At 43.8% G+C, this 21,868-nt stretch overlaps 1 protein-coding gene across 2 annotated transcripts in view; it reads right to left on the bottom strand.

The window, feature by feature from the left end:
• FAP (fibroblast activation protein alpha) overlaps window positions 1–21,868 on the bottom strand; it is a 619,508-nt gene that overhangs the window by 171,605 nt on the left and 426,035 nt on the right. The gene's annotated exons all lie outside the window — the stretch shown is intronic.

Here is a 21,868-nt window from a genome sequence, read left to right as displayed (position 1 = left end):
TTTATTCTCTTTATTATTTTACCATTTAGCACATATAATAAATCTTATCATCATACATTTCATCAAATTCATTAAGTTCTTAAGCGGCAGCTATACAATACATAATCCTTACAGTTGTAACACTAAGAATTGCATTAATACATCCAGATTGTCAATAAAACAAATACCCACAATTATATTTTGAACATATAGTGTGATCGCTTTTTCCCCCCCTACTGCTTAGCGTTGAGTATAACCTGCCTTCCACCTGGTTACAGGTTCCCATATTTTTAGCCCAAGCTGTCTTTTCCTCTTTCCCTTCCTTTCATATATAGGCTTTTCTAGATTGTACGCTGCCAAAAGATTAGCCAACCATGTTTGCCAGCCTGGAGGATTCATATCCAGACAAGCCCTAGCTATCATAAGTCTATAGACTGCCATGGCAATAAACATAAATTCCTTCTGCGATGTGTCGGAATCCGGGCTAATCCCCAGTAGAATCCACAATGGCGTAAGTGTAATTTGTATGCCTAGAGATCTAGTTATAAATGCCTCAATGTCTCTTATTAAGGTATACAGTTGGGGACAGGACGCGAAAATATGTACAATATCTGCTCCTTCCAGGTTACAACGAGGACACAGAGTCCCCCCCATTTGAGGATTCTGGCAGGAGTAAAGTATAAAGAGTATAGAGTCTTATAGTGTTGTGATTGCAAAGGGGCCGAACAGAGAATTTTGTGGCCCAGATCCAATGAATCCTGAAACCAGTGCTCTTTTCCACTGAGGGTCACAGCCCATTTCTTACTAAATTTCTCAATGTCGTCAGGTTTCCTCTTGATGAGACTTGCATAGATACTACTAATTGTGCAGTCCCCCAGCATCTTAATTTTCTCTAAGATTTTATTCGCTGCAAACCCTGCTGGTCCCCCCTTTTTATTATTCAAAGAATCTTCATCTTCAATGCCTATTCAGACTGAAATGGTTGTGGCTATTGGTGGCATTATATACATTGAACTTGATGTGAAGAATGTGGGGATCCCTCCTTCCCAATGTGTTTTCTCATTACTGAATATGAAAATGGGTAAAGAGGCTATTCACTCATAGCACATACTTCCGTTGGGGTTCATTGGATACACTGTGGGTTTCCTGTGATATAATGGAGTCATTCAGTCCACCAACCAATGAGAAGAGTCCAGTTGCCCGCTCAAAGTCAAAACAAGTGAGTACATGCCAAGAAACTTCCATAGCAGTATGTTCTGTGCAGATGATATTAGTAAATATGTACCAAGTACCATTACTTCAAGAGGAAGTCCCTCAATTCAGACACCAACTATCAGCACAATATGTGGTTAGTTAAAGTGCATGCATGTAAGAAATTGGTTAAGTGGAGTATAAACTTTTCTCTTTTGAAATTGTTTATTTCTTTTATTTGATAACATGAGGGAGAAAAAATAAATAAACCAACATATTCAAGACATATACACATCAGTAAGAATAATTACAAAAATGATTAATTCCATACATGAGGATGAAAGCAAATCCAACGCTACATGAGTTTCAGATATTATTGCTTAGACCATAGAATAGTGAACCGCAAATTGTATTAAGTTTACATACAGAACGAGATCCCCTCGATTTGGCCAGCGCAAATTCCATATCATATGTCTCTCTAACCAACGATCACCAATCCATGACTGAAGGAGATTTTGGTGAGATCCAAACCCGAGCAATTGTCAGTCTTACAGAGACCAATAAGATAGTTAATAAGTCTTCACGTTTGGATCCCATAATCTGTCTGCCCATCATTATATCCATTGTTGAGAGAGATATTCCTCTCCCCAGCTTCAGAGACAATACTTTAGCGACCTTCCGCCACAATATTACCAATTTTGGACATGTAAAAACATGTGTTTTATGTCAGCCGCATATAGACCGCATATTGGACATTTTGTCCGATCACTAGCCAAGTTATTAGGTGACCATTTCGCTATTCTTTCTGGCGTATAGTATAATAGACAAATTGTTCGGTACTGTTGCAATTGCAGATTAGAAGAGTGTACAACCTTGCTTATACTGCTAAGAGCCTGTGAGATAGTGCTAGCCGAGGCTAATGTCCCCATAACCTTGCTCCATCGATCCGCTAATCTCGCACAATCATCCAATCTATGAGTACTCAGATTTTTGTACCCTCTGCTAATCAGCAATTTATCATTAGTAGCATGTAAGTAACTCCATATATCAGAGTCAGATACGTTTGTCAGATTTAAGTGCCGTTTAAAATAGTCACGGATCTGATAATATTTGAGCTGCATAATATCTGGCAGTTTATATTGTATCTGCAATTTTTCAAAAGAGATAAAACCACTGTAGTCATATAGATCTCCTAGACATATGACCGCATAGCTAGACCAGCGTTTACCGACTACATCGTGGAATATTTCCGGCACACCTGGATTATACCAGAAGGGGAATTTATCATGAAATAGCGATGTATTACACTTGAGCAAAATGGCTCGCCATATAGCTATACTATCTTGTGCGGTCTTGAATGTTATCCTTTTGTAGTAATTCGGGTCATTAGTTCTAAAAAGAAACATATTAGACTCTTCACCCAGCATGAATTTATGAAAAAAAGTGCTATTCACTGGATTAACTAAACTATGGAGATGGCCAATAAAAGCTGACCAAAAGTAAATGTTGAAATCTGAAAAATCGAGACCCCCTTGGCTAAAGGGGAGTTTTAGCAAATCTATTACACTACGTGCTTTCTTGTAACCCCATATAAAACTACTTAAAATTCCATCCAACCGCTTGAAGAAAGAGTTAGTCACCCGCAGTGTGATAGACCGAAACAAATAAAGAAATTTGGGCAGGATTTTCATTTTTATAATATTTATTCGCCCAGCAATTCCTATAGGAAGTTTATGCCACTTCTTAAGAGACTTAATTGTCTCTTTCAGTAATGTTTCGTAATTCAAAGAGATTATCCTATCTATCCTTGAAGTCCCTTTGACACCCAAGTAAGTAGCAGCCGAGCAGACCCCTTGGATTTGTCATTTAAAAGAACCTGGGTTTTATTAAAGTTTAATTTATATCCTGAAATTGCCCCAAACACCCCTGCTTCTTCAATTATCACTTTCAGTGCCTCTCCCAGTTCCGTTGAAAACACTGCAATGTCATCTGCATATGCGATGACTTTGAGAGAATTTACCCCTAGCACAAACGGACTAATTAGTGGCTGATTTTGTAAAGCCGAGATGAATGGCTCTATAGAAAGAGTGAATCGCAACGGTGATTGGTCATCCCTGGTGGGTACCACGTAAAATTGGAAAGATGGGAGATTGCAATCCAGCTTACATTATTTTAGCATGAGGTTGATCGTACAAGGCTTGCACCCATTTCATAAACTGAGCTTTGATTCCAAAAGCTAGAAGTGTGGTCTACAGCGAGTCCCACCCCACTCGGTCAAATGCTTTTTCAGCATCCAACAAAATCATACAGAGTGGGGTAGACTCTACGTTTGCCACATCGAAAGCTGTCACAGCCATATTTACATGTATATCTCTGCCCTGAATGAACCTATGCTGGTGAGGGGATACCAGACTAGATACTATTGAGGCAAGGCGGTTCACCAGAATCTTAGCAAAGATTTTTGCGTCGGTATTTATAAGTGAAATTGGTCGATATGACCCACACTCGTCCGCTGGTTTATTTTTTTTTATAAAAAAGGACAATTTGTGTAATATTCCACGAATCAGGAACCTTACCTCCTATGACAATAGATCTTATTAACTGGCTAAATGATAGTAATAAGTCATCAATAAAGATCTTATAAAATTCCAGGGGTATGGAATCCTCTCCCGACGCTTTGCCTGATGGCAGAGCACTGACTGCCAATTTTATTTCTTCCATCGTAATGTCCCTTGCCAATGAATCAGATGTTTCATCCCCCATAGTTATCAATGAGCTATTCAGTAGATATCTAGATATATCCTCCTGTTTTGGCTGAGTCTCTGGGGTATATAGCGCTTGATAGTAGTCAGCAAACTATTCTAGTATCTGCTGTGGGCGCTCATACGATGTATTATTATTAGGCCCCTTGATGACCTTTATAAGAGTCTTAGCCCTATCGTCTGCTACCTTGAATGCAAGGATCTTGCCTATTTTTCCCCACTCTCATATTGAGATAGACGATGTCTGCTGAGTTTTGCTATGCTTTTTTAACTGAATATCTTCTTCAATGCCGATCTCAGGTCAATTAAGGTATACCCCAGTTCTTCTATGTTTTTGAGACCCCTCAAAACTGCCTCCGCATGCTGACATTCTGTTGTGCGAATAGCAGTAATAATCGCATCTGTTGTCTTTTTCCGTTCTTTATTTTGCCTCCATATATATTGCTTGGTGGATCCCCTAATGCTTGCCTTACATGTGTCCCATACTACGGTAGGAGAAGCTGACCCAGTATTTTTTATAAAAAATTCCTTAAGATGTTCCTTAGTCTGGGCCACATACTCTTCGTCTAATAGCAGATACCTAGGAAAAGAAAAAAATCTAGGCCCCTTATTCTCACTTGAAGTCTTACATGAGAGGAGGATAGGGTTGTGGTCGAAGGTAACCCTCAGGCAAATTTCCATGATTCTTCACTATAAGATTTTGTCTGACGCCCAAACCATGTCAATTCTAGAACAAAGCTTATGTGCGCCAGAATAATACATATATCCTGCTACATTTGGGTGTAATGTCCTCCTTACATATTTAATAATATGTAGTCGACCCATCTCCTCAATTGCAGCCCACATCCTTTGAAAAGCCCCTCGCCTTGTAGTATCTATCCCATAATCCATAATACAATTAAAATCCCCCATCACAACCCGTTCCCCCTCCCAATTCAACAATTCCATATTTACATCATCAATTGTAGTAGGGTCATTTATGTTAGGCCCATACAGTGAGCAGAAAACTTATTTTTTTCCTTCTATCTCTATCTGCACAATAGCCCATCTGACCCCTTTATCAGACATTGTCTTGCTCACGCCGGCTCTAAATTGTCTATGTTTCAGGATAGCAACCCCACGTATAGAAGCATTTTGTGCCGAACTCGCTACCACTTCAAATCCTAGTTGTTTTAGTAGACCTCGGTCTTTATAGGATATATGCATTTCTGATAGAAGAACTATTTGAGGAATATACATTTTTAGTTCTTCGGCAACTAATTGTTTCTTGTTCCTGCTATTCAGACCTGCCACATTCCAGGCTAAATATTTAACCCACCCCATCTCAAAAATGATTCCCTGATTCCTTTTCTGTTATTTATTTCAGTTAGCTTAGCGCGGCTTACAACCATCCTAGTTTTTTTCCCTTCATTTCTCAATATCCTCATGTTGACGTTTTCCTTTTCTTGCCCCCTACCGTGGTCCCCCCTCTTTCTGCCCCCCTAATCCTTACACCCACCCCCCGCACCTAGAAGGAGGAATCATGCCCTTCTTACTGCTGCCGCTGGAGTGGCAGCTAACTGGATCCCAGACCCCACAGTAGCTCCCAAGACGAGCCCTACAACACTATATATTGCAGAGAAAAAAGGAGAAAAAGAAAGGAAGAGAGGAAAAAAGAAAAAGAAAGAAGAATAACAATACCAGTTCTGCTCCTCCAATCTTCCTGCCAGACAATCTCCGAAGTCCCCAAACTTTATCTTTATGTTTAAACAGTCCCATCTTTCTGCCATTTATATAATATTTCCTTTGCTTCTGATTCAGAAAGAAAAAAAAATGTCTGCCCTCCCCTTATGACCTTCAGACGAGCAGGTTCTTGCAAAAATGCTTGAGCACTTGTAGCCTTTAATGGATCGATTAACTGCCTTAGCTGCCATCTCCTGTCCATTGTTGCTTTGCAGAAGTCTGACCGAAAAAATAGAAAAAGACTCCACGGCTACCGGTGATCTTGAGCCAGCTTTTAAAGAAACTGCTTGTCGTAGCAAAAAGTTCCCAAAATAAATCAAAAACGGTCTTGGGTAGCGATTATCTTGCCGACGCTATACCAGTGGAAGTATATGGGCCCTTTGTATCTGGCAATCCCAGTCCCAGTCACTGAGATCTGGGAAAGCCTTCTGCAAAACCTGAACTATAAAGACTCTGGGGTCTGATCCCTCTTGACCCTCAGGAATTCCAAACATTTTTAGATTTTGTCTCCTCTGTCTATTTTCTAAATCTTCTAGTTTGAGTTGCATATTCGTAAGTTGGTCCACATGCTGCCACACTGAGCTTGCTGCTTTAGTAGTGGTTTCTTCTGTACAGACGACTCTCTTGTAATTCCATGATCTCATCTGTCATGGTCCCAACTTTCATTGTCACCTCTTTCACAGTTTGTTGAATACCATGAATATCTGCTCTGACTTGGGCAAAAAGCTCTTGTGTCTCTTCCCTTTGATCTTTCAGAGCTTGTAAAATCGACGACAGTATTGAGGCTTCATTATCCTGACTCCCCTTATTCTGAAGATCTTCCACCATGTATGACATTTGAGGTGGTGGAGAGGGTCCAGATACCAAAGACGATGTATAGCTTAGATCTTCTGATCTTTGAGGTATTATTACTTTAGTTAATTCTGATGCGGGTACCGAGCTACCTGCAGCCTTAACAGTGCTGAGAGCATCATCTGTTAAGCCAACATTCGATAGTCTAGATATCACCATCTTGATTCCCCCTTTAGATTGTACCCATCTCCGCATGGGACTATTACCTGGTAAGTCGTTAGTTTGTATTATTTTCTTCTTGCCCGACCCCATATTAGATACATTTTGCAACTTCCTCACATCCTTCATGACTTTAGATTTAGAGTTCTTTTTTCTGGGAGTTGCCGAGGATGCCAATGATTTTTCTCTTGTACCTATTTGAGGTCGCTGTCCGATTTGTGAGTCAGATGGACACTGTCTCTTCTGTTCCTCATCTTGGGTCATCTTAAAGTTAGCTGACATGCTATTATCGTCGATCAATACAGAGTCAGAAGTATTAATGAATGTGTTCAACAGATGGATTAACAGGGGCATATTCCCCCCCCAAGCGATATGTCATTTTGCTCTAAGTGAATATTGGTGTCCCCTCCTAGGTGTACGAGCAATGTTACACCATCTATCAGAGTAGCAGACTGCCCCCCTAACTCTGATAACTCCCCGTTAGATATCTCGTTATTTCCATGATTTCGTGAGTTATCCATATTTTCCATTTCACCAGCCTCAGTCTCAATCTCAATCACATCAGTCTTCGAAACCTCTAGTGTCTCATTAGTTTTTCCCCCATACTGCTCGTTTTACCACTGTCTGAAGTCTGCGTCAGGTTATGAGACTGGTGTTGTAATTGATTCACTCCCATAGAACCCGCGGGACGTGCTTGATGATTCTTTGTTGCTCACTTATAGCGTTGGTAATAATTTCAGCCAACTTGTTACCATTATCTTGATTAGATTCTGCATCAATCTCAAACAATTCTGCGGATTTTCTCGACTGCAGATAGTGCAGTACTGACTTACCGAATCTTGCAATTTGTTTGGTAGCATCTGTTCTTGCAAAATCATCTTTCCCTGTCGCCTGATCTCCCCCCAGAGGCTCTGCTGAATTCCCTGGGCTCGCTGCCGAACTCACCGATACCAGCAAGCGGTTTGCTGCTCGAGTCCTTCTGGTCGGATTCTTCGGTGGCGCCATTCTACCAAATGAAGCAGCATCTCGCGAACAGGGACAAAATCCGAAGTGGTAGCAAGATGAATAGGGCCGAGCCACCAGCCACACAGCCACGTATGTGGACGGCGAGCACCTGTGTCCAATCCTCACGATCGCCTGCATTCAGCGCTGGTAGGCGAGATAGTCAGGAGGTTTTTAGCAGGAGATGTAGACGTGGATATACTGAATGCTCTTTCTTTCCTCTCTCCTCCCTCTACTCACCTCACCACCATTTAATATTTGTTTTTAGTCATTCTCCGCACCAGATCAAAGTGTGTCGCATTAGTTAAGCAGGCAGGGGGGGTTTAAGTCTCGGGAGCATCTCCGTGTGCTGGTTCACAGAGACGGCGTCAGTCCGCCATCTTGTCTCCTCCCTTGTCCAATAGCTATTGGTTGAGTGGGGTATAAACTTTTCTCAAACAACAACCACAATCCTTGTCAGGGTGAACCACAAAAGTCCCAAAATTAACCTATGCTTAACCCTCTGGTAGCTCGGCACAAAAGAAGCCAGGGATGAGTTAGAGGCACTGTGTAAAGAATTCATGCAGCACACAAACAGTAATACAGTGAAAACAGAACAAAAGAAAATTCAAACCTTCCTCAAATTTAGAAAAATAGAGTAACCCCTTCTCCTGCCCAGGTTCCAAATGGTCTAGGGTGACAATAGATTGGTTTGAAGAGCCTTTTTGAGTGTGCTGGAGGCAGCCCTTTGAGATGTAAGTGAGGCAAGCAACAGCTACACCCCACCCACCATGGCAGGATGGCCTATCCTACCTACTCCTAGTCCCCCTTTATGTCACTGTCTGGAAGGAATACACAAAGACCAACTGTCAACTATCCACATCATTATTTTTCACCCACCATGCCACCCCAGTTTAGACCCAGCCATATGGAAAACAGTATTATTCTTCCTCATCATGAGAATAGTTCAGCCCAAACTGCTAGGTCAGGTCCTCTGTGCATGGAATCACACCAACCCAAGACTGGTTTCACTCTAATTAGGCCTCTTCAAACAGATGTAACTTGATGCCACTGGCACAGTGAGCCTGGTACCCATGTCTGGGCACACCCGATGCACTTGGGGACAGCCTCGCAGCACACAAGGATGCCATCCGCAACCACCACCACCTCATCAGGGTGGCCAGAGGACCTCCTTCAAAGACCGCCTCGACAACAATGCACATAATAACTGTCCAACCCCAGCTCCAACATCAACGACATCCCGCCGTCGCAAGCCCTGTGCGACTCCCTCGCCACCTTCTTCCACCGCAAGATAGCAGACATCCATGACAGCTTCAACACCCAGACAGCCCCAACAGACAGCAACACAACAGACCGTCCGCACACCATCGACTACGACCCACTGCTAGCCTGGGCCAGCGTGAGCGTCGATGACACCATCAAGACCATGAGCACAATCCACTCCGGCTCTCCGTCAGACCCATTCCCGCACCACGCCTTCAACAATGCAAGTAGCTCCATCGCACCCCACCTGCGCAACGTCATCAACCTCTCCCTCGAGACCGCGACCTTCCCAGAGAGCTGGAAACACACTGAGATAAACGCCATACTCAAAAAACCTAAGGCAGACCCAAGAGACCTCAAGAACTTCCAGCCCATTTCTCTGCTCCCCTTCCCGGCCAAGGTCATCGAGAAAATCGTCAACAGACAGCTAACCCGATACCTCAAAGAAAACAGAATCCTGGACCCTTCCAAGTCAGGGTTCCGCAGCAACCACAGCACCGAGACTGCCCTCATCGCCGCCACCGACGACATCAGGATCCTGCTGGACAATGGTGAGACAGCAGCACTCATCCTCCTAGACCTCTCCGCTACCTTCGACACCGTCTGTCACCGCACACTACGCGCACTCCTCCATGCCGCAGGGATCCAAGACAAGGCTCTGGAATGGACCACCTCCTTCCTCTCCGGCAGAACCCAGAGCGTCCACCTCCCCCATTCCGTTCCAAAGCCTCCAAGATCATCTGCGGCGTACCCCAGGGATCCTCCCTCAGCCCGACACTGTTCAACTTTTACGTCGCCCAATAGCACGACCTCAACATAATCTCCTACGCCGACGACACTCAACTGATCCTCTCCCTCACCAAGGACCCGATCACCGCCAAAGCCAACCTCAACGAAGGAATGAAGACCGTCACCGACTGGATGAAGATCAGCCGTCTGAAGCTGAACTCGGACAAGACAGAGGTCCTCATCCTCGGCTTCAACCCTTCAGCCTGGGACGACTCCTGGTGGCCGACAGCACTGGGGGCAGCCCCGACACCCACTGACCACGCACAGAACCTGGGAATCATCCTCGACTCAATGCTCTCAATGACCAAGCAAGTCAATGCCATCTCCTCCTCCTGCTTCAACACCCTCCGCATGCTCCGCAAGATCTACAGATGGATCCCGACAGATACAAGAAAGACAGTCACCCAGGCCCTCGTCAGCAGCAGACTCGACTACGGAAACGCCCTCTATGCGGGAGCCCCGACCAAGCTCATCAAACGACTACAACGCATCCAAAACGCCTCGGCACGACTGATCCTCGACGTACCAGACACGGCCACATTGCCCCCCACTTAAGAAACCTGCACTGGCTCCCCGTCAACAAGAGGATATCCTTCAAGCTCCTCATCCACGCACACAAAGCACTCCACAAGACCGGCCCAGCCTACCTCAACAGACGGCTCCCCTTCTACATCCCCAACTGCCAGCTACGCTCCGCCGACCTCTCACTCGCCACCGTCCCGCGCTTCCAAAGAACAACCACTGGCGGGAGATCCTTCTCCCACCTCGCCGCCAAGACATGGAGCACCCTCCCACTGAGCCTACAATAGACCCAAGACCTGCTGACCTTCAGGAGAATACTCAAGACCTGGCTGTTCGATCAGTAGTGGCCCCCGCAGCGCCTTAAGACCCTCGCGGGTATGTAGTGCACTTTACAAATGATTGATTGATCAAATGCAAAAACAAAAAGGCAATGGATGGAAAGCTTGAATTAATGTCACCTACTGGCAATCACTCTTGGCAACATCTCAATGCATCAGTTTTCACCCATCATGCCACCTATCTGCAATGTCGCTGAACATCCTGATTCTGTGCAAATGACTTAATCTCCCCATGCCTAACAAAAATGATGAATGTGACCTCATGTAACGCAACTGGTGCTATGTAAAAGCACTCTGATACCCGATACCCGGTCAAGTTCGCGCTATATAAAACTCCGTAAAACAAAATTAAAAATTAAAAAAACATATTTAAAAGGATACTTAAGTGGGTGACACAATAACTACAGCAGGCCCACTAGAAACATTCAATTTACAGGCCCTGGGCACATGCAGTGCTACTTTACTAGGGACTTATAAGTAGATGAAATGTGACAATTGGGGTAAGCCAAATTGCACCATGTTTCAAGATGAGAGCACAAGCACTTTAGCACTGATCAGAAGTGGTAAAGTGCACAGAGTCTTAATGTCTACAAAAACAAAATTCAGAAACAGGAGGGGAGAAGCTAAAAAGTTTGGTGGAAAGGACACACAAAGGATGACAAGTCTAACAATGCGCAGACGTGGATCCCCTGCTCACTGTACCACTGGAACCAGCCTACATCGGCTGAAGAGCCCCAATCAGGGTGAAAACGGTCTTAGGTTGCTGGTGTTCTGAATCAGGGAGGACATGGCCTGGCAGTTCGGGGTGAGCTGTTCCTTTTGGAGCTGAGTCCAGGCTGATTATTATCTGGCTGGGTCCAACCTGAGGTTGCTTTGTGTGCAAAAAAATGATGGGTTGGGAAATGGACCATCTAATGAGCAGTGGTTGAGATTAATTCAAGCATTCCAACTTTGGGGCCGATTCCGATCCGGATCGGAAGGGCACCGAACGCGATCCGGCCAGAAAAACTAAGCGCCGTGTGTGTGTTTTCCGCCCGACTCATACAGCTGTACGACCAACTCGTTTCCGGGTTCGAACCGCTCCGTACGTCTCGGTCGTAAGCTAACTGTGGCGTGCAATGGATGCGAGTCACGACCGAGCCAGTACGATGCACGCGTCGGACAGCCTGTGCGAGCCGGAGTGTCCGGCTTGCAAATCATCCGGGTGGTTGTCTTTAAGGGTCCGCGTCGGACCCCCTGTCACCCGCAGCCCTACGACTCAGACACAGGGGTAGACCCATGGGTCTCCCCAACACAGGCATGTACGGTGTGGATGGCACCGACACGTACTCACTGTAGGGGGCGCACTTGTCCGCGACGTACCCATTCAGTCAATGGGAGCCCATGTACTCGTCGTACGACCGGCTCCCATTGACTTCTATGGGAGTCTGACCGAACCGAGTCCAACAGCATACGGCCGCATCGTACTCTCTCGGTCGGACTGCCGGACTCCGGCTCGGTCGGAAAACACTCCGGATCCAGCTCGATCGGAGTGCTTTCCGACCCGGATCGGCCCCTTTGTGTACACTATAAAGCACAGTAAAGGCTGGCACATGAAAATTACACACCAGTCTGCTGATTTGTTTACATAATCTGATCCTGATGCACTATTTCCATTTGCATGCAACGGATGTTGAATTTGTACATAAACTGGTTTGCAAACTGTAAAGCAGTTTGCGATGTGACCTATGTTTTATTAGGACACAATGCAAATTTCTATTCACAGGGAGGTCACCAAAAGTGCCCCCTAATAAATATAATTTAGGCAGTTTGCAATTTGCAACACCCTGTGATTGGCTTTAAATGCAGAGATGGAGACCTGCAATGGAGAGCAGACATCCATCTGTACATATACATTACCAAAATTAAAGCATTTTCTTTTCAAAACAATAAAGGAACCACTGCCTGTTCCTTCAGAGGCAGCTGTCCTGATTTCCAAAGGGAAATATGCCACAAGGAGACAGCTTTTCTTTAGGAAATCAAATTCCACCCACTTGAGGTGTCAGTATCAAATCAATAGTTGGCAACCAAAATTAGGTTCACAAGCCACTGATACATCCAAATCACAGATATGTGAAGGCTGACCTTTTCATGACCCCATTCCTCTTTAAGATTGTGACAGGTTCACTTAACCTCTTTTAAAAGATATAAAGATTTTCTTGACCCGTAATAGGTCTTTTGTAAATGCTAAAAAGGTATTTTGCAGTCACAAACCGAGTGATTTTGCTGAGTTATAGCAAATTATCCTTGAACTTCAGCCCAAGGTTCCTGGTATTGAACAGGTTCCATAGTATGGCACAGACTTCTGCATTTGCACCAGTGGCGGATCCTCCGTAATCACGGAGGAGCACCTCTCCACTGGGTGAGAGCCAGCAGCTGAAATATAAAATTATATTTTGTTATAATTTTATTTTACAGCTGCTGGCTGAGTCAGTGTGTGAGGGAGGGGCTGGGCCATGGGAGGGAGGAGGAGTGGAGTGCACTTTTAAGTTCGCATGTATGTTTGGCCAGACTTCTTAGGCCGGCCAAACAGGCATTCACAGTTAATTTTCTCCAACCCAGCTGTATTGCACAGTAGGGTTGGAGAAATATCACAGACTCCTTGTGCCTGAGCGAGGGTTTAACCAGCCCACTAGGGCCAATCCCCGCACTGCCCTCATGCTATTGGTGATAGCATGAAAGAAGTGCTGCCCCAGTGTCTGCTGAAACCAGGAAACAGATGAAAACTGAGGTGCAAGGCAGCCGACAAAATAAGGTAAGTAGTATTTTTATTATTACCCCATGCTACCCCCCCAAGCTAAGTCTTTTTTTATTATTACTCCTGCGCTCCACCCACCCACCGCTTTTTGTTAGTGTCGGCCGCCTCTGCATTGCAACCATTTTTTTAATAGCACAAAGAATGATCCAACTTCCCCAGACAAAGATAACATTATGTGTATTACAGTATTCTTTAATTTAGTGAAGGCTCTAATAGCAAGATTTCCTATATCAAAACTCATTTTTGTTCAAAGATGCATGGTATCACCAGAGAAAAAGCAGTGCACAAGAACAATGTATAAAAACAGGTGGGTAGTAAGAGGACATCTGCTGTGAACAAATTTGATTTGGCTGGTCCAACCCCATTTTCCATTTCTGGCAGTGCCAACACCGGTTTCAAAGAAAGCTCTTAAAATGTTGCTGTTGTACTTAAAGAAAGCTCCCTGTAAGCCACCATGATTTATAGTGGGAGAACTGGAACATTATTTCCATTTTGCGGCTACGTTTGCAATGTACACAATGTTTGTCAGCAATTCCACCTCACCATGGAGGCATGGTAGATTTGCCATTATGGACAATTTTTAAGTCTCGCCTAGCGTTGCAGTGCGAATGCGCTGCCATCACTTTGCGAGGCATGCAGTATATACTGTAGTGTGGAAGCTACGTGGAAACTCCGCCCACTCTCTGCCCATTGGCTTTTGTCTTAAATGCTGCCTTCTGATTGGTTTGAGGCTTGTTAGTCCCTCCTCATTCATCATTTGTATCCTTCCACGGCTATTGGCCCCTTTACTCCGGACACTATTTTCATTTAGGTCTCACCTAGCGTTGCAGCGCGAATGCGCTGCTACGCTTTGCGAGACATGCAGTATATACTGTAGTGTGGAAGCTTCGTGGAAGCTCCGCCCACTCTCTGCACTTTGGCTTTTGTCTTAAATGATGCCTTCCGATTGGTTTGAGGCTTGTTAGTCTCTCCTCATTCATCATTTGTATCCTTCCACGGCTATTGGCTCCTTTACTCCGGACACTATTTTCTTCCCTGTTTCCCCACCACTCTGCCCCCTCCCTCAGTCTATGACTTCTCACCCTCCCCCCCCCCCCATTCCTGTTCGTGTTTTCTTGCCTGTCGGCACTTCGGTTTTCATCTTTATTATTGCCACCTTGAAATATGCGAGCTGTACAAAAACTTCTCTTGTTTAATGAACTAGATTTTAATGTTACTCTAAATATAATAAGACTCCAGGACACATTCGGGATAAGCATGGCAACTGACGCCTCTTAGTTCACAAATGGCATTGTTGTCGGGCAGGAGGAGCGGCAGTGTTTTAACTCATGCTTAAAACAAGCACTTTTAATAACTTCCTCTCAATTCAGTGCAATAATCTTGTGTACTGATGTGACGCGCTAAAGAAATGCACTTTTTTGAATTCTGAAGAGATATTATCACTCATTTACATCATGTTTACTGTATGATTAACATGCCGATCATTTTCACGGCTCGCCCACTGGCTCGTATACACTTGGCTCGTCTCCAGCTGGCTCTACCTGTTAATTAATATATTGGCTCACGCACCTCTAACAAAGAGAGATGAATGGATACATGACAGTGAGCCCGGTAGATGGTAGAAAAATAGACTGGTGCAGACAAACAGACAAAGTCAGTCTCCATTGCCTCACGTCAGAATCATCACTTTCAATAACCTGGAAATCTGCCAGCAACTCCTGCATGCCCCAACCTCATCCCCCTCATCCATTCTTAGCAGAAGCGGCAGATTCTGAGCTGTGCCCTGCTGGTGCAGAGGAGCACAGCAGAGTCTGTAGAAGCGCTGGGAACCCTAGCCTCTCCGGGCGGGCACCTAAGCCTTCCGGGTGCCTTCACACTCAGGATAAATGAATACATTTTGTTCTGTGCTTTAGTTGCCCCTCTGTGAGCACTGTCACGTAGATGAAGCTCTGTGTTAATAAACACATTCAGAGAGGTGGTTGTGTACAAACAAACAACAGCCACAATACCGTACATTTTGAACGTGTAGTTAAATACCTGCTCATCGAGTACCTCATTGGCTGATCATTCCATGGCACTACCAAAATTACATTTGGACACATTTGCTCCACTGTAAAACACTCCCTTCTATGGGTCATTTAACAACTCGGGGCTTTGGGGTTAGGTAACCTACTTTGGATGCTGAGTAAATACTAAAATTAATGGAACAAAACGAAGCAACCAGTACTGTCTAAAACACTGTGAAAACTGACACGCATTCTGGCATTTTATTTAGTTAATGTCGATTTTCTCATAGATGCGATTAAAGTACTCTTAATATCTTAACTAATAGCACCGGGCGACCTTTGACAACTAGGCAATGAATACATTTTCATGTACCCCCGAAGCCCCTCTCCCCTCTGCCCCCTTGGCAAACTTCATTGCCTCCCAGTGTTTGTGGGATAACCAAAACGCAGGAGAGTGAGTCAAATAGTCTAGAAAATGAAAGAGAAGCTGGAATTCAGATTCACATGCTCCGATCGCGTTGGTTAGTCTGTAAGCCCTACTTTTATTGATGAGTTTCGCATTAGTAAAGCACCATGGTGTGCATGTGTGGCGACACTTCACCCATGAGGTACGTGCCAAGCAATTGTTGACACAATCCACAATTTGCGTCTTTTACAATATATTTATTACGAAGTGCAGGACCTTTCCAAGGGATTTTGCACACTACATACATTCACTCCAAAAATAAAATGTGTAGGTAAAAAACATTGCCATTTACATTGTCAACAGCTCTAACTCACAAATGCGAGACCTATTTGCATTGCAAATGCTTGTTAGATCCGGCATCAGACACAATCTTTTAATTTTTCTAATCTTATACTGTATATAAGATAATGTATGTTTGCTTAAGAAGCTTTCAGAAAGCCGCCTTCATCCACCGGCCTGTTGTGTCATTCACATGTTTTGTCTGCTTACTATAGCATTCATCATGGGCACTTGGTCAGACTACTGCAGGCATTGGCAAATTTCACTGTGAGTGACAGCATTCTGTTCTTACACAGGGATTAATCCTTACGCAAAGTAGTTCTTCTCCGTGCCAATGAGAACGGTAGCAAAAAATGCTTTTTGAGACCATTTTTTTTTTGTAACTTTCAGCAATGTTTTGCTTTTATACATTGGTGTGGGCTAGGCAGCTCCCCTAACATAACATTTTAGAAACAACCATGAGAAAACAAAACAAGCATTGGCAAAGACTTGCTGCCAATGCCAGATCTGTTGGCTTGACCAATGCTTGCTCTACATGGCAGCTTACCCAGTCCTCTCCCTCCCACCCCTACGCCCCACCAGGAGACACCTTGGGGGATAAAACGTAAGGAAAATTGTGTGGATCTCATTATGAGACAAACCATTTTCCACTGCTCCAGTAGATTGGTGTTCTGACCGCCTGTCCTAAATATTAGTTTCAATTTAATTACATGGGTTGACTTTTGCTATGTATGGTGCACTTCCTTTTTACTCAGGATCGACTTATTTATGTGCATTTCTATTACACTATATTCTTGAACGTGATCATACGCATTAACCAAACTATTAATCCATCAACAACCAAAACCTACAACTGTATATATAAATGTAAATGTTGCTAATGCATGGAATTGTGCACATTCAGTAAGAGGATATGCCTTATGTACGTGATCAGAGTAAAACATTTCAAGACCACAATAGCATCTCGAGATATTTCATAACTTTCTTTTATTGATGAAAATCAAAATTAATGAATGAGAAATTGGTTGGTTATATTGGGTTCAAGAGCCTTTGATTCAAGACCTGATTCATAAGTCTGCTTCGATTTTCATGACGTGCTATCCTATGTCATTGAATAAACCTTATATGACAGTGTGAGACAGTGCCTGGGTATTTTATAGTGCACTTCAAAACATTTGCCATTTGAAATTGGGAATCCATTCATGTGTAAACATTAATGATTTAAATATTAGTTTTATGGATTATGGAATTCAGAATTGCATTTAATATATTAAAGCGAATTTGACATCTTAAAATAGAATATGGCCAGGTTAGGGGTTCAGATTGTAGCAGTAGTTTATATTTTGAATTTCACCTCGTTTACATTTTGTGTTATATGAATTATAACACCCTGGCTAACATTAATGTATCTAAAACGAATATGGATCGTCAACATGAAAATCTCTAATATTTTAGATTTTGCATTGTAGCTAATAGTTTCTCCCCTATCAACTGTAACTGTACCTCAATTAAAGTTTTCCTGGTTGCATGTTATATAAATGTTAGTGTTCTCTCATTGGAAGAAATGCTTCGGTGCAGTGATTCAAAAACCCATATTTCACAGGGACTCATAACATACGAACAGTATTTCTAAGGTCCCTGTTAAATACGGAAAGCGTTTCACAGGTCTTTGTGTAATATGAGCTTCTTCATCCTAATTACAACCCCAAATCACTCAGCATAACTTTTTTTTTATTATTAATATTTTATTTCGTAGTTTACATAACACATAGAAAAACATAACATCAATTGCTTATCAATGGTGTTACAAATCACGAGTGTCATACCAGGCTGAAAGTACAAACAACTCAACTTATGGGCATTGCGACACTTCGAGTTATCACCCAGCATGTCCCACATGATTCTCTTCCGGTATTGGCAGGAGATAGGTGCCCAATGGGGCCAAATATCCATTGGCCGTGAGATTTGTGGCAGTTCTTCAGCATATGTCTCCAGGTGATCGCTACAAAACGCAAGTCCCAGAGGCACTGGTTGAGTTTTGGATATGACTTTTTTCCCCAATGTATGGCCATCCTCCTCTGGGCCAAAAATAAAGTCACTGCCACTAGTTTACGATTTGTTGGTTGTAATGAGTTAACATATCTCAATAGACACAGTTGGAGGGCTACATGATATTGGTTCCATCACCACTTCTGTAAGGACTTGTGTTTCTTGCACCCAGTACTGGTAAATCAACACACATCCTCATGCCAAATGTATAAAATCTGCCCCAAAGTCCCACACTTTATGCATTTACATCCACTCTAAGCCCATATTTATAACAATCTGCCAGGTGTATAATAATTCTGATGCAGAAATTTGAAATGAATAATACGTAGATTACAGTTCGATGTAAGCATCCCTGTCGTGGCGGAGCAGAATTTCCATTCTGATAGACTGAGTGGCAGGTCAAGAACAGTGTTCCATTTATCTAACAGCATCTGTTGGGACGCCATCTGATTCTGTTGCTATATGATGTATTACTTGGTAATGAGATTTTGGCAGGTTGAGCTGGTGAGTAGCACCTGAGGGGCACCCAGGCTTGCGGGTTCTGTCGGGAACTGTGGGTAGAACTCCTGTAGAGACGCCAAAAGTCGCATGTATGCAAAGTGCTTGAGTGGGGACCCGCAATGTTGTAAAGGGAGTGACTTTAGGTCCACAAAATGCTCATCAGAGAAAGCTTCTACCATTGTTTTCAACTCTGCTCGCTCAAGCATGGCCAGTGCTCCAGTTTCATTTGTGATGGCAATGGCCGGATGGTGTGCCAGTGGAAGTGCCAGTGCATATAAAGTGCTTTTAGCTGCCCTTCTAATGAGTGCCCGCCATGCTCTCATGGTACTGTTTATAGTGTTGTTCTCCCCCTTTGTCCTACCCTCGCATGTGTGTGGTACCATGGACTTGAGCGGTAGAGGATGCACAACATCACGTTCAATTGCCAGATGTGCTGTGTATGCCAGGGGGTAGAACCATTAGTGTCCATATTGTGCCTGTTGACACAGATAATACAAATAAATAACCAAGGCATTGAACCCTCCTTGCTCATACAGGAGTGTAAGCATGTTCCATGTGATTCTAGACTGTTTAACTGCCCAAGATGGAGATAATATATAGGATTTAAGTGTTTTGAAAAAAGCTTGAGCGGGCTGTATGAGTATATTTATAAACAGGTATTGAAACTTGGGCAATACAATCATTTTCATAATGGCCACTCAATCTGTCATTGACAGAGGCAGCCGTGACCATCGATTCACCTGATCCTCTAATTTAGACACTGCCTTACCAGAGTTATACCTAATCACTAACTCCAGATCTCTGTGAATTGAGATACCTATATATTTGAAAGGATGCAAGTACCATTCCAATGGGTACTCCAGTGCATGAGGCTTGGTGAGTTTGGTAAGGGGTAAAATAGACGATTTCATCCAGTTTATACTTAATCCAGAATATGGCTCAAATCAAATGTATTCATGGATGAGCAGTGCTAGGTGGGTCTCCTGGTCTCAGACATATAGAGCCATATTGTCAGCCTACAGTGATATGGCAAATGGGTGGAGGAAAATCGTAGAGCCGCCCCGGCATCCGGCTGTTGAATGACACATGCCAGGGGCTCCAGCGCTAACACGAAAAGAATCTGTTGCAAAGGACGCCCCTGTCGAGTGCCTCTGTGAACTATAATTATATCAGATGTTATGCCATTAATGTACACCCGTACTGCTGGGTCAGTCTATAGAAGGCATAGCCATTGGGTAAAGGCAAGGGAACTCTCATATGATGTAGAATCAAACACTTTTGCAGTGTCTAGGAGGACCGCTGTTGCTCTCGAGGAAGGCTCTAGTTGATGTAAGAGTGCAAAGATAGTGTGCAGGTTCTGTGCAGTGAAACAGATGAGAATGAATCCGGAGTGGTCCAGCAGGATCATATTAGTAAGGACCGGTTGGAACCTAGTGGCCAGTATTTTAGCTAGGATTTTAGTGTCCATGTTCACAAGGGATAACTGCCTTTATGAGTCACAGCCTTCTAGTGGTTTATCTGGTTTCAACAATGCCATTATAAGTGCCTCTCTGAGAGATGTGGGCAATATTTTCTGTGTGTAGGCTTCTTCGAACATCCTGTGGAGGTGTGGGGCTAATAATCTAGCAAACTCTTTACAGAATTTGCCTCATATGCTGTCTACCCCAGCATGGCTTTGCCATTTGGTAGCATATGCATTGTTTCCCTTATCTCTTGCACAGTAATGGGCTGTGTTAGGTATTATCTCTGTCCTTGTGAAAGTCACACTAAGGCTATATCTTCTAGGTACTCTGTTTCCGATACCATGCTAGGACCCCTTACAGTGTTGCATAAAAGTCAGAGACCTCAGTTAGTATGTCATATCTAAACATGGTGCATAATCTTAGGTATTTATACTAATGATGTGTGCATTTACCCAAATTCTTTCAGCTTTGTGGCTAGGTCACGTCCTGGTCTGCTCCCCTCCCCATACGATCTTGCGATGTGTCTACGTGAAAGATGCCAGGCCTCTTGTTCTGCTCTGTCTATGTATGCAGTAATCTGGTCTCTGATGGGCACCAGGGTACTGATTTAAGGATTGGACTCATTGTCTCGCTCCAGAGTTTTCAGTGCTGTCTCTATCTTCCGCAGCTGAGACCGTATATCTCTAAAATACCAGCTTGTGTTCCAATACGTATGCCACGTATAGTGACTTGAAATGCCTCTCATAAGGTGTCCACACTAGCCACTGTATCTTTGTTTATATTGAAGTGTTCTAGAATGGTCTTGTGTAGGCCATCTGAAGCACTGGGCCTAATAACCCTGTGGGGTGTAGTCTCCATTGAAACTGTGTGGTGGTATGTGTAGTGATGGGCATTGTCAACCATACTGGCGCATCGTCCGATAGAGTTTTGGGCATATGGTTAATATTGTTTAACCATGTTTGGACTTATCCCGTTACTAGCCAATAGTCTAGATGCGACCACGAGTCGTGCACCAAAGAAGTGAAGGTACCCTCTTTCGCCTGTGGATTACGGAACCACCGCAGGTCAATGAGACCATAGTCTGCGATTCCCTCCCTGAGAACTTGGGCTGATTGTTTACCCTGCCAGTCTGCAGTTGCAGAGCTGTCATAAATCGGGTCCAAGTATGTAATCAGATCTCCACCCTAGATGATGGCCGATGACTGTAAAGTGGGCAAGCTTCTCCAAATTTGCATGTAAAAGTCAGGATCATCGATATTAGGACCATATGTGTTGACAATAGTCACAATGGTGCCACAAGGTTTGACCTGTAATATAACGTAGTGTTCCTGTTCATCTGTTTCTGAGTGTGTGGCAGTGAATGGCAGACCCTTTTTAATCAATATAAGTACTCCTCTGGAGTATGTAGAGTAGGAACAGACCACACGATACTCAACCCATCGGGTACCAAAGGCACTTGCTGCGTGATGGTTGAGATGTGTCTCCTGCAATAATGCGATCTGCACCTGGTGTCTGACAAGATAGTCCAGCACCTGGCGCGTTTTTTGGGGGGTTATTGAGCCCCCTAACATTCCATGTTATTAGGGCTATCTGAGCTGTGGCGGGAGAACTATCAGCCCTCGCAGAACCCATTATGAAATGTGTCCATACATATTCTCAGCAAGGCTTTGCACAGTACCACACTATCATGGCGCTGAACTTTGAAGTTGTCAATTGTTTAATTACATT

Source organism: Triturus cristatus, chromosome 3_1 (genome assembly GCF_964204655.1).
Source record: "Triturus cristatus chromosome 3_1, aTriCri1.1, whole genome shotgun sequence".
Classification (NCBI taxonomy): domain Eukaryota; kingdom Metazoa; phylum Chordata; class Amphibia; order Caudata; family Salamandridae; genus Triturus; species Triturus cristatus.
Note: the sequence above shows the minus strand (reverse complement) of the source record. Positions and strands in the feature narration are given on the sequence as shown.